The sequence below is a fragment of the Gadus chalcogrammus genome, chromosome 12, assembly GCF_026213295.1.
Source record: "Gadus chalcogrammus isolate NIFS_2021 chromosome 12, NIFS_Gcha_1.0, whole genome shotgun sequence".
In the NCBI taxonomy this organism is placed as follows: domain Eukaryota; kingdom Metazoa; phylum Chordata; class Actinopteri; order Gadiformes; family Gadidae; genus Gadus; species Gadus chalcogrammus.
In genome coordinates this window covers 6,046,237-6,059,163 of record NC_079423.1, presented here as the reverse complement: position 1 = coordinate 6,059,163, position 12,927 = coordinate 6,046,237, and the positions used below count along the sequence as shown (strand labels likewise).

At 43.2% G+C, this 12,927-nt stretch overlaps 9 non-coding genes and 2 pseudogenes across 9 annotated transcripts in view; all 11 read right to left on the bottom strand.

Moving 5' to 3' along the window:
• Positions 1 to 1,710: 1,710 nt before the first annotated feature.
• Positions 1,711 to 1,829, bottom strand: LOC130394679 (5S ribosomal RNA). The gene has a single exon (XR_008897814.1). It is a non-coding gene; the product is annotated as a 5S ribosomal RNA (ribosomal RNA).
• Positions 1,830 to 2,358: 529 nt separating this feature from the next.
• Positions 2,359 to 2,477, bottom strand: LOC130400845 (5S ribosomal RNA). Its single transcript, XR_008903316.1, has one exon. It is a non-coding gene; the product is annotated as a 5S ribosomal RNA (ribosomal RNA).
• A 519-nt stretch (positions 2,478 to 2,996) lies between these two features.
• Positions 2,997 to 3,115, bottom strand: LOC130401242 (5S ribosomal RNA). Its single transcript, XR_008903707.1, has one exon. It is a non-coding gene; the product is annotated as a 5S ribosomal RNA (ribosomal RNA).
• A 529-nt stretch (positions 3,116 to 3,644) lies between these two features.
• On the bottom strand, positions 3,645 to 3,763 carry LOC130395980 (5S ribosomal RNA; annotated as a pseudogene).
• A 5,233-nt stretch (positions 3,764 to 8,996) lies between these two features.
• Positions 8,997 to 9,114, bottom strand: LOC130396227 (5S ribosomal RNA; annotated as a pseudogene).
• A 529-nt stretch (positions 9,115 to 9,643) lies between these two features.
• On the bottom strand, positions 9,644 to 9,762 carry LOC130394667 (5S ribosomal RNA). The gene has a single exon (XR_008897803.1). It is a non-coding gene; the product is annotated as a 5S ribosomal RNA (ribosomal RNA).
• Positions 9,763 to 10,281: 519 nt separating this feature from the next.
• On the bottom strand, positions 10,282 to 10,400 carry LOC130400131 (5S ribosomal RNA). The gene has a single exon (XR_008902610.1). It is a non-coding gene; the product is annotated as a 5S ribosomal RNA (ribosomal RNA).
• A 529-nt stretch (positions 10,401 to 10,929) lies between these two features.
• On the bottom strand, positions 10,930 to 11,048 carry LOC130394895 (5S ribosomal RNA). Its single transcript, XR_008898009.1, has one exon. It is a non-coding gene; the product is annotated as a 5S ribosomal RNA (ribosomal RNA).
• Positions 11,049 to 11,577: 529 nt separating this feature from the next.
• LOC130395119 (5S ribosomal RNA) lies at positions 11,578 to 11,696 on the bottom strand. Its single transcript, XR_008898212.1, has one exon. It is a non-coding gene; the product is annotated as a 5S ribosomal RNA (ribosomal RNA).
• Positions 11,697 to 12,225: 529 nt separating this feature from the next.
• On the bottom strand, positions 12,226 to 12,344 carry LOC130400286 (5S ribosomal RNA). The gene has a single exon (XR_008902760.1). It is a non-coding gene; the product is annotated as a 5S ribosomal RNA (ribosomal RNA).
• Positions 12,345 to 12,873: 529 nt separating this feature from the next.
• Positions 12,874 to 12,927, bottom strand: part of LOC130394894 (5S ribosomal RNA) — a 119-nt gene continuing 65 nt past the window's right edge. The window contains exon 1 of the ribosomal RNA XR_008898008.1: positions 12,874 to 12,927. This exon is cut by the window's right edge and continues 65 nt beyond it. This is a non-coding gene — a ribosomal RNA (5S ribosomal RNA).

Here is a 12,927-nt window from a genome sequence, read left to right as displayed (position 1 = left end):
TTCTAGCGCTCTGAAAAGCATTTTGCCGGCATAAAAACAATAAATGTTGGTATCTCTGTCAATTTCAATGCAAACGTGTGACTAAGCTTACCAAAGGGTAATAGGGCCATACTCCACCATTTGGAAGGGGAATACATTAGTTTTGAGCAAAATCAACAATATAAGGTCAAAGACACATTGTTGGTCAAAAAGTGATTCTAGCACTCTGAAAAGCATTTGGCACGCATAAAAACAAGAAATGTTGGTATCTCTGTCAATTTCAATGCAAACGTGTTACTTAGCTTACCAAAGGGTTATAGGGCCATACTCCACTATTTGGAAGTGGAATACATTAGTTTTGAGTAGAATCAACAATATAAGATTAAAGACACATTGTTGGTCAAAAAGTTATTCTAGCGCTCTGAAAAGCATTTTGCAAGCGTAAAAAACAAAAATGTTGATATCTGTCAATTTCAATGCAAACGTGTTACTAAGCTTATCAAAGGGTTATAGGGCCATACTCCACTATTTGGAAGTGTAATACATTAGTTTTGAGCAAAATCAACAATATAAGGTTAAAGACACATTGTTGGTCAAAAAGTGATTCTAGCGCTCTGAAAAGCATTTGGCACGCATAAAAACAAGAAATGTTGATTTTTCTGTTCATTTCAGAAAACATGTCGAAAACACATTGTTGGTCAAAAAGTGATTCTAGCGCTCTGAAAAGAATTGTGCAGGTATAAAAACAAGAAATGTTGGTATCTCTGTCAATTTCAATGCAAACGTGTTACAAAGCTTACCAAAGGGTTATTGGGCCATACTCCACTATTTGGAAGTGGAATATATTAGTTTTGAGCAAAATCAACAATGTAAGGTCAAAAACACGTAGTTGGTCGAAAAGTGATTCTAGCGCTCTGAAAAGCATTTGGAACGCATAAAAACAAGAAATGTTGGTATCTCTGTCAATTTCAATGCAAATGTGTTACTTAGCTTACCAAAGGGTTATAGGGCCATACTCCACTATTTGGAAGTGGAATACATTAGTTTTGAGTAGAATCAACAATATAAGATTAAAGACACATTGTTGGTCAAAAAGTGATTCTAGCGCTCTGAAAAGCATTTTGCAAGCGTAAAAAACAAAAATGTTGATATCTGTCAATTTCAATGCAAACGTGTTACAAAGCTTACCAAAGGGTTATTGGGCCATACTCCACTATTTCGAAGTGGAATATATTAGTTTTTAGCAAAATCAACAATGTAAGGTCAAAAACACGTTGTTGGTCGAAAAGTGATTCTAGCGCTCTGAAAAGCATTTGGAAAGCATTAAAAAATTGATTCAGTAGGACTCCTTATCCATGTAAACGATCATTGTGACATCTGAATTCATTAATTATCTGAAATACACTGCGTGTGCGTGTGATGTTAAATGTTTGAACCAAGGTTAACGGTTAAAGTGTCAGAGAATGGGTGGTGACTTTTTGACGTCCTCCCATGATCTGAAGTGAGCGTGCGTGTTTGTGTTGGTGAAAGTTTAAGAAATGTACAACTGTCGGTTCAGCTCTCTGGTGCTTCCTGCTGGCAGTATCACTATACTGTCCTCATGTTTCACAAAAACAGTTTTGAGAGACGTTGTCAGTTTTTGTATGTTGCTTAAATCCTCCAAAGCGGTTGGCAGTAAACATCAGGTCACGGTACGCCACGGAGTCAATGAGCTCGAGTTGAAAAAGAAAAAGCTTACAGCACCTGGTATTCCCAGGCGGTCTCCCATCCAAGTACTAACCAGGCCCGACCCTGCTTAGCTTCCGAGATCAGACGAGATTGGGCGTGTTCAGGTTGGTATGGCCGTAAGCAATTAGTGCAGGCGCAAAACCAGGTTTTATACAGTAGCACATAAGGAGTGAGAAAGCTGCTGAGGCTCGACGTTACACTTTTACAAAAACAATCATTAGTTAGATATAAACGGCAGTAATTGATTCAGTAGGACTCCTTATCTATGTAAACGATCATTGTGACATCTGAATTAATTAATTATCTGAAATACACTGCGTGTGCGTGTGATGTTAAATGTTTGAACCAAGGTTAACGGTTAAAGTGTCAGAGAATGGGTGGTGATTTTTTGACGTCCTCCCATGATCTGAAGTGAGCGTGCGTGTTTTTGTTGGTGAAAGTTTAAGAAATGTACAACTGTCGGTTCAGCTCTCTGGTGCTCCCTGCTGGCAGTATCACTATACTGTCCTCATGTTTCACAAAAACAGTTTTGAGAGACGTTGTCAGTCTTTGTATGTTGCTTAAATCCTCCAAAGCGGTTGGCAGTAAACATCAGGTCACGGTAGGTCACGGTAGGCCACGGAGGCAATGAGCTCGAGTTGAAAAAGGAAAAGCTTACAGCACCTGGTATTCCCAGGCGGTCTCCCATCCAAGTACTAACAAGGCCCGACCCTGCTTAGCTTCCGAGATCAGACGAGATCGGGCGTGTTCAGGGTGGTATGGCCGTAAGCAATTAGTGCAGGCGCAAAACCAGGTTTTATACAGTAGCACATAAGGAGTGAGAAAGCTGCTGAGGCTCGACGTTACACTCTTACAAAAACAATCATTAGTTAGATATAAACGGCAGTAATTGATTCAGTAGGACTCCTTATCTATGTAAACGATCATTGTGACATCTGAATTCATTAATTATCTGAAATACACTGCGTGTGCGTGTGATGTTAAATATTTGAACCAAGGTTAACGGTTAAAGTGTCAGAGAATGGGTGGTGATTTTTTGACGTCCTCCCATGATCTGAAGTGAGCGTGCGTGTTTGTGTTGGTGAAAGTTTAAGAAATGTACAACTGTCGGTTCAGCTCTCTGCTGCTCCCTGCTGGCAGTATCACTATACTGTCCTCATGTTTCACAAAAACAGTTTTGAGAGACGTTGTCCGTTTTTGTATGTTGCTTAAATCCTCCAAAGCGGTTGGCAGTCAACATCAGGTCACGGTACGCCACGGAGTCAATGAGCTCGAGTTGAAAAAGAAAAAGCTTACAGCACCTGGTATTCCCAGGCGGTCTCCCATCCAAGTACTAAACAGGCCCGACCCTATTTAGCTTCCGAGATCAGACGAGATCGGGCGTGTTCAGGGTGGTATGGCCGTAAGCAATTAGGTCAGGCGCAAAACCAGGTTTTATACAGTAGCACATAAGGAGTGAGAAAGCTGCTGAGGCTCGACGTTACACTTTTACAAAAACAATCATTAGTTAGATATAAACGGCAGTAATTGATTCAGTAGGACTACTTATCCATGTAAACGATCATTGCGACATCTGAATTCATTAATTATCTGAAATACACTGTGTGTGCGTGTGATGTTAAATGTTTGAACCAAGGTTAACGGTTAAAGTGTCAGAGAATGGGTGGTGATTTTTTGACGTCCTCCCATGATCTGAAGTGAGCGTGCGTGTTTGTGTTGGTGAAAGTTTAAGAAATGTACAACTGTCGTTTCAGCTCTCTGGTGCTCCCTGCTGGCAGTATCACTATACTGTCCTCATGTTTCACAAAAATAGTTTTGAGAGACGTTGTCAGGCTTTGTATGTTGCTTAAATCCTCCAAAGCGGTTGGCAGTAAACATCAGGTCACGGTAGGTCACGGTAGGCCACGGAGGCAATGAGCTCGAGTTGAAAAAGAAAACTCTTACAGCACCTGGTATTCCCAGGCGGTCTCCCATCCAAGTACTAACCAGGCCCGACCCTGCTTAGCTTCCGAGATCAGACGAGATTGTGCGTGTTCAGGGTGTTATGGCCGTAAGCAATTAATGCAGGCGCAAAACCAGGTTTTATACAGTAGCACATAAGGAGTGAGAAAGCTGCTGAGGCTCGACGTTACACTTTTACAAAAACAATCATTAGTTAGATATAAACGGCAGTAATTGATTCAGTAGGACTCCTTATCCATGTAAACGATCATTGTGACATCTGAATTCATTAATTATCTGAAATACACTGCGTGTGCGTGTGATGTTAAATGTTTGAACCAAGGTTAACGGTTAAAGTGTCAGAGAATGGGTGGTGATTTTTTGACGTCCTCCCATGATCTGTGGGGTGTTCCACAAAGCCGGTTTTATCACATAACCGGGTAAGTTAACCCAGGGTTTGCTGTAACCCTAGGTTTTCCGTTCCAAAAGGATCACGGTATGTTAGTTGCTATAGCAACATATGCTCTGAATCAAACCTGGGCCCCGTTTCCCGATAACGATGGATCCACGCTCGTACGATCATTCTCACGATGGATCTTGCGATCCATCGTCAATTTCTTTGGAGCGTTTCCCGAAACTCCTCTTAACGTGAACGCGCATTCGCTGCACTCACGACGTCGTAGGATTGTAACTGTCTACTGACACGGTGCTGAAATGGGCTCCGTAGGAGGGGGAGACGCAGGAATGTCGCAGGAAAATTGTGTTAAAAAGGGTTAAAATAAATCCCCATCAAGGACAACAGCAGAGTAGCCTCCGAAAAAAATAGACTGCAATTAGATGAATGCTATAGCAAGACATTAAAACACAATTGATTAGGCTTAAACCGACATATATCAGTCCTAATCCTGAATGCACTGTGCGTTTCACGGCATTTTCCCCCCTGAAATAATTCCATATGACAAAAAATTAAAAATTGCTTGTGTGACAACTACATTTATCTTAATGGGCTGATTTCTGAAACATGCTTTGCGCAGCAAAGAGAGCCGACTTAATCTGATTCCGCATAAAGGTTTCCTTGATTGATAATTTGATTGGCTATAAAAGCCCCTCCGGAAATAGGGTAAGGTATGTATTGATGAGGAATACAACGAAGCCCACCGTCTGGCCCGGTGCATCGTTGAGCGCACGATCGGGAGGTGGAAGTTGCGCTATTTTAGATGCCTTCACAAGTCAGGCGGAGGGCTCCAGTTTTCGCCGGCCAAGTCATGCGCCGTGATATGTGTGACGGCTATGTTGCACAACATTGCAGCTAAGGCTGGGGTGGCATTGCTTGAACCGGAGGACGCTGAGGACGATGACGACGAGGAAGATCGGTGTGAGGACGGCCTCCCTCATAACTACGCGGCTGGTTTTCATGCGCGTCGAAGAGTGATTGAGACTTTTTTTTAACCCCCTCCACCCTCCCACATGTCACTAAACATTCCCGTCAACGTGACCAATCCCCACCATATCCCAGCCTTTTGCCTGCTCCTTTGCTTGTTTTTTATAATTTATTTTATTTCTTTATTTTAATTTTTTTTAATTTAATTTAATTTTTTACATTATTTTATGCTACGTTTTATGAGTAGCCTATGTCAGTCTGCACAAATCCCCCCACTTTCTCTCACACATTTTGAGTGCCCTGCCTGCGCAAACATTTTCTGGACTGTCCCGTTTTATTTTGGCCATTTTAACATCTTTATTAATAAATAAATTAATAATCTTTATTAATTACCAAACTAAGAACATAAAGGCGCAATGCGTTTTAATAAAACGCATCCAATAGACGGAATGTCCGATGGTGTCGCCACTGAGGCTATAGCTGACGATGCTCTTAGCGTCCTACGAGCACCCCTGGAGTACTCGTTAGCTACGAGCGTTTTCAAGACGTTCGTTCCCCACGATGCTTTCGGGAAACGCGGTGAAAACTCTACGATGCCCTTACGACGCACTTCACGATCCACTTAGGCTAACGATGCTTTCGGGAAACGGGGCCCTGGTCGGACCAGGTTTTGCGCAGGTTAAGTTTGAAACACAACCCGGTTTTGGGTATTTCAACCGGCGTTCACCGCAGATTTCATGTGTTCACAATGGCATGCCCTTTTGATGAGAGAACTGCTGATATCAGAGCGCAAATTATACGTGCAATCCACCGGGAGCGATTGATAAGACCACGGCTCGACATCTTGGCATATTGGATGACTTTTTGCTGGAGTGGAGAGATATAGATTCTCGCGCAAATCTTTAATATATTTAAATAGCCTTACAATCTTACATAGCCAACACTACCAATCGAGGACCTGGCCTCAGTTCACTCCAGACTATTTGCGTAGCCCTCCGTTTTTTTCAAATGGTAGTTTTATCTAGGCTATAATGCTGGAGATGCTGAGCACATCCCAGTCGTTTCAGATGACCCATCCAAGATTTGTATCGGCCTCCCATCATACAAAGAGCAATATTGTCTGAGTACTATGCCGAGAGGCATTTACAACATAAAGTATAAAATAGTCCTAACGGACTTGCATCCACTGGAGAATGTTCGATCGTAGCCGGCGGCTTCATTACAAGCACTGATCCATCTTGATCTGTGAAGTTGATGAATTGTCACTTTTAGGTTTTCTACCCAGTTACCAAAAAAAGAAACATTTGGAATAGTATGCGCTGTGGCAAGCACACGGTTTGCATGTGTTACTTCGAAGGCAAAAAAAATCTAAAATAGGCCTACAAGAAAACACAAAAACCTACATTCAACCAGTGTGGGGTATGGCCCATGACTCTCTGAGGTGGTAGGTACCTCCAGGTACCGGCCTTTTCACGATTGGCTTAAAAAAATGGCTTATTTAAATTTATACCAATACGATGGTGGGAAAAGCTTACCAGTTTGTATGTTTTTTTATACTTGATCCTCTGACCGCTTGGAAGCAATTGGAGTAGGCTACATATTGCTTTAGAAGAAAGGGGTTATGTGGTAGGATCTTTAAGAATGCTTAACTGGGATATTTATATATTCATGGCTCAAATATTAAGGATCATGCTTTTGACGTGTAACTAACGCATTTACGCGTTCAGCGATCCGCTGCCAGGCTTTGGTTCACCGGGTTCCAGAGGTTTTAGCGTTCCCTTTTCTTGCGATAATGTCCTTCTCCTCGTCATAGCTCTCCAGGAGAACCTGGAGTTCCATTTCATTGAAATAAGCGGCCCGTTTCGCCATATCGATCAGGGTTTCCATGATCCATACATCACGTCTTTTTAAGTTTGGCGTGGACGCGCACAACCCTGTGTTAACCAACCCCGAGTTGATTGAACTAATGCATAACCGCTGCTGTGGAACCGAAAACTCTGGGTTGGTCGGCACAGGGTCAATCAACCTAGAGTTCAGCGTTAACTCAGTGTTTGTTAAACCTCCGTTCGTGGAACACCCCTCTGAAGTGAGCGTGCGTGTTTGTGTTGGTGAAAGTTTAAGAAATGTACAACTGTCGGTTCAGCTCTCTGGTGCTCCCTGCTGGCAGTATCACTATACTGTCCTCATGTTTCACAAAAACAGTTTTGAGAGACGTTGTCAGTTTTTGTATGTTGCTTAAATCCTCCAAAGCGGTTGGCAGTAAACATCAGGTCACGGTACGCCACGGAGTCAATGAGCTCGAGTTGAAAAAGAAAAAGCTTACAGCACCTGAGGGGTGTTCCACGAACGGAGGTTTAACAAACACTGAGTTAACGCTGAACTCTAGGTTGATTGACCCTGTGCCGACCAACCCAGAGTTTTCGGTTCCACAGCAGCGGTTATGCATTAGTTCAATCAACCCGGGGTTGGTTAACACAGGGTTGTGCGCGTCCACGCCAAACTTAAAAAGACGTGATGTATGGATCATGGAAACCCTGATCGATATGGCGAAACGGGCCGCTTATTTCAATGAAATGGAACTCCAGGTTCTCCTGGAGAGCTATGACGAGGAGAAGGACATTATCACAAGAAAAGGGAACGCTAAAACCTCTGGAACCCGGAGAGCCAAAGCCTGGCAGCGGATCGCTGACCACGTAAATGCGTTAGTTACATGTCAAAAGCATGATCCTTAATATTTGGGCCATGAATATATAAATATCCCAGACAGTTAAGCATTCTTAAAGATCCTACCACATAACCCCTTTCTTCTAAAACAATATGTACTCTGATTGCTTCCAAGCGGTCAGAGGATCAAGTATAAAAATGAAGTATAAAAAACATACAAACTGGTAAGCTTTTCCCACCATCGTATTGGTATAAATTTAAACAAGCCATTTTTTTTAAGCCAATCGTGAAAAGGCTGACAGTCGGCAGACTGGATCTGGCCCTCAAATTGTCTTGACCCCGGTGGAGGAGCTGTTAATAAACATAAATTCAGGGCGCCCTGGCATGGAGGGGGTAGCCTACCTGGAGGTACCTACCACCTCAGAGAGTCATGGGCCATACCCCACACTGGTTGAATGTAGGTTTTTGTGTTTTCTTGTATTTTAGATTTTTTTTGCCTTCGAAGTAACACATGCAAACCGTGTGCTTGCCACAGCGCACGGTTTTTGGTAACTAGGTAGAAAACCTAAAAGTGACAATTCATCAACTTCACAGATCAAGATGGATCAGTGCTTGTAATGAAGCCGCCGGCTACGATCGAACATTCTCCAGTGGATGCAAGTCCGTTAGGACTATTTTGTACTTTATGTTGTAAATGCCTCTCGGCATAGTAGCCTACTCAGACAATATTGCTCTTTGTATGATAGGAGGCCGATACAAATCTTGGATGGGTCATCTGAAACGACTGTGATGTGCTCAGCATCTCCAACATTATAGCCTAGATAAAACTACCATTTGCAAAAAACGGAGGGCTACGCAAATAGTCTGGAGTGAAGTGAGGCCAGGTCCTCGATTGGTAGTGTTGGCTATGTAAGGCTATTTAAATATATTAAAGATTTGCGCGAGAATCTAGATCTCTCCACTCCAGCAAAAAGTCATCCGATATGCCAAGATGTTGAGCCGTGGTCTTATCAAGCGCTCCCGGTGGATTGCACGTATAGTTTGCGTTCCGATATCAGCAGTTCTCTCAAAAAAAGGGCAAGCTAATGTGAACACATGAAATCTGCGGTGAACGCCGGTTGAAATACCCACAGCCGGGTTATGTTTCAAACTTAACCTGCGCAAAACCTGGTCAGACCAGGTTTGATTCAGAGCATATGTTTCTATAGCAACTAACATACCGTGAACCTTTTGGAACGGAAAACCTAGGGTTACAGCAAACCCTGGGGTAACTTACCCGGTTATGTGATAAAACCGGCTTTGTGGAACACCCCACTGGTATTCCCAGGCGGTCTCCCATCCAAGTACTAACCAGGCCCGACCCTGCTTAGCTTCCGAGATCAGAAGAGATCGGGCGTGTTCAGTGTGGTATGGCCGAAAGCAATTAGTGCATGCGCAAAACCAGGTTTTATACAGTAGCACATAAGGAGTGAGAAAGCTGCTGAGGCTCGACGTTACACTCTTACAAAAAAAATCATTAGTTAGATATAAACGGCAGTAATTGATTCAGTAGGACTCCTTATCCATGTAAACGATCATTGTGACATCTGAATTCATTAATTATCTGAAATACACTGCGTGTGCGTGTGATGTTAAATGTTTGAACCAAGGTTAACGGTTAAAGTGTCAGAGAATGGGTGGTGATTTTTTGACGTCCTCCCATGATCTGAAGTGAGCGTGCGTGTTTGTGTTGGTGAAAGTTTAAGAAATGTACAACTGTCGGTTCAGCTCTCTGGTGCTCCCTGCTGGCAGTATCACTATACTGTCCTCATGTTTCACAAAAATAGTTTTGAGAGACGTTGTCAGTTTTTGTATGTTGCTTAAATCCTCCAAAGCGGTTGGCAGTAAACATCAGGTCACGGTACGCCACGGTAGGCCACGGAGTCAATGAGCTCGAATTGAAAAAGAAAAAGCTTACAGCACCTGGTATTCCCAGGCGGTCTACCATCCAAGTACTAACCAGGCCCGACCCTGCTTAGCTTCCGAGATCAGACGAGATCGGGCGTGTTCAGTGTGGTATGGCCGTTAGCAATTAGTGCAGGCGCAAAACCAGGTTTTATACAGTAGCACATAAGGAGTGAGAAAGCTGCTGAGGCTTGACGTTACACTTTTACAAAAACAATCATTAGTTAGATATAAACGGCAGTAATTGATTCAGTAGGACTCCTTATCCATGTAAACGATCATTGTGACATCTGAATTCATTAATTATCTGAAATACACTGCGTGTGCGTGTGATGTTAAATGTTTGAACCAAGGTTAACGGTTAAAGTGTCAGAGAATGGGTGGTGATTTTTTGACGTCCTCCCATGATCTGAAGTGAGCGTGCGTGTTTGTGTTGGTGAAAGTTTAAGAAATGTACAGCTGTCGGTTCAGCTCTCTGGTGCTCCCTGCTGGCAGTATCACTATACTGTCCTCATGTTTCACAAAAACAGTTTTGAGAGACGTTGTCAGTTTTTGTATGTTGCTTAAATCCTCCAAAGCGGTTGGCAGTAAACATCAGGTCACGGTACGCCACGGAGTCAATGAGCTCGAGTTGAAAAAGAAAAAGCTTACAGCACCTGGTATTCCCAGGCGGTCTCCCATCCAAGTACTAACCAGGCCCGACCCTGCTTAGCTTCCGAGATCAGACGAGATCGGGCGTGTTCAGGGTGGTATGGCCGAAAGCAATTAGTGCAGGCGCAAAACCAGGTTTTATACAGTAGCACATAAGGAGTGAGAAAGCTGCTGAGGCTCGACGTTACACTCTTACAAAAACAATCATTAGTTAGATATAAACGGCAGTAATTGATTCAGTAGGACTCCTTATCCATGTAAACGATCATTGTGACATCTGAATTCATTAATTATCTGAAATACACTGCGTGTGCGTGTGATGTTAAATGTTTGAACCAAGGTTAACGGTTAAAGTGTCAGAGAATGGGTGGTGATTTTTTGACGTCCTCCCATGATCTGAAGTGAGCGTGCGTGTTTGTGTTGGTGAAAGTTTAAGAAATGTACAACAGTCGGTTCAGCTCTCTGGTGCTCCCTGCTGGCAGTATCACTATACTGTCCTCATGTTTCACAAAAATAGTTTTGAGAGACGTTGTCAGTTTTTGTATGTTGCTTAAATCCTCCAAAGCGGTTGGCAGTAAACATCAGGTCACGGTACGCCACGGTAGGCCACGGAGTCAATGAGCTCGAATTGAAAAAGAAAAAGCTTACAGCACCTGGTATTCCCAGGCGGTCTACCATCCAAGTACTAACCAGGCCCGACCCTGCTTAGCTTCCGAAATCAGACGAGATCGGGCGTGTTCAGTGTGGTATGGCCGTAAGCAATTAGTGCAGGCGCAAAACCAGGTTTTATACAGTAGCACATAAGGAGTGAGAAAGCTGCTGAGGCTTGACGTTACACTTTTACAAAAACAATCATTAGTTAGATATAAACGGCAGTAATTGATTCAGTAGGACTCCTTATCCATGTAAACGATCATTGTGACATCTGAATTCATTAATTATCTGAAATACACTGCGTGTGCGTGTGATGTTAAATGTTTGAACCAAGGTTAACGGTTAAAGTGTCAGAGAATGGGTGGTGATTTTTTGACGTCCTCCCATGATCTGAAGTGAGCGTGCGTGTTTGTGTTGGTGAAAGTTTAAGAAATGTACAGCTGTTGGTTCAGCTCTCTGGTGCTCCCTGCTGGCAGTATCACTATACTGTCCTCATGTTTCACAAAAACAGTTTTGAGAGACGTTGTCAGTTTTTGTATGTTGCTTAAATCCTCCAAAGCGGTTGGCAGTAAACATCAGGTCACGGTACGCCACGGTAGGCCACGGAGTCAATGAGCTCGAGTTGAAAAAGAAAAAGCTTACAGCACCTGGTATTCCCAGGCTTTCACCCATCCAAGTACTAACCAGGCCCGACCCTGCTTAGCTTCCGAGATCAGACGAGATCGGGCGTGTTCAGGGTGGTATGGCCGTAAGCAATTAGTGCAGGCGCAAAACCAGGTTTTATACAGTAGCACATAAGGAGTGAGAAAGCTGCTGAGGCTTGACGTTACACTTTTACAAAAACAATCATTAGTTAGATATAAACGGCAGTAATTGATTCAGTAGGACTCCTTATCCATGTAAACGATCATTGTGACATCTGAATTCATTAATTATCTGAAATACACTGCGTGTGCGTGTGATGTTAAATGTTTGAACCAAGGTTAACGGTTAAAGTGTCAGAGAATGGGTGGTGATTTTTTGACGTCCTCCCATGATCTGAAGTGAGCGTGCGTGTTTGTGTTGGTGAAAGTTTAAGAAATGTACAACTGTCGGTTCAGCTCTCTGGTGCTCCCTGCTGGCAGTGTCACTATACTGTCCTCATGTTTCACAAAAATAGTTTTGAGAGACGTTGTCAGTTTTTGTATGTTGCTTAAATCCTCCAAAGCAGTTGGCAGTAAACATCAGGTCACGGTACGCCACGGTAGGCCACGGAGGCAACGAGCTCGAGTTGAAAAAGAAAAAGCTTACAGCACCTGGTATTCTCAGGCGGTCTCCCATCCAAGTACTAACCAGGCCCGACCCTGCTTAGCTTCCGAGACCAGACGAGATCGGGCGTGTTCAGGGTGGTATGGCCGTAAGCAATTAGTGCAGGCGCAAAACCAGGTTTTATACAGTAGCACATAAGGAGTGAGAAAGCTGCTGAGGCTCGACGTTACACTTTTACAAAAACAATCATTAGTTAGATATAAACGGCAGTAATTGATTCAGTAGGACTCCTTATCCATGTAAACGATCATTGTGACATCTGAATTCATTAATTATCTAAAATACACTGCGTGTGCGTGTGATGTTAAATGTTTGAACCAAGGTTAACGGTTAAAGTGTCAGAGAATGGGTGGTGATTTTTTGACGTCCTCCCATGATCTGAAGTGAGCGTGCGTGTTTGTGTTGGTGAAAGTTTAAGAAATGTACAACAGTCGGTTCAGCTCTCTGGTGCTCCCTGCTGGCAGTATCACTATACTGTCCTCATGTTTCACAAAAATAGTTTTGAGAGACGTTGTCAGTTTTTGTATGTTGCTTAAATCCTCCAAAGCGGTTGGCAGTAAACATCAGGTCACGGTACGCCACGGTAGGCCACGGAGTCAATGAGCTCGAATTGAAAAAGAAAAAGCTTACAGCACCTGGTATTCCCAGGCGGTCTACCATCCAAGTACTAACCAGGC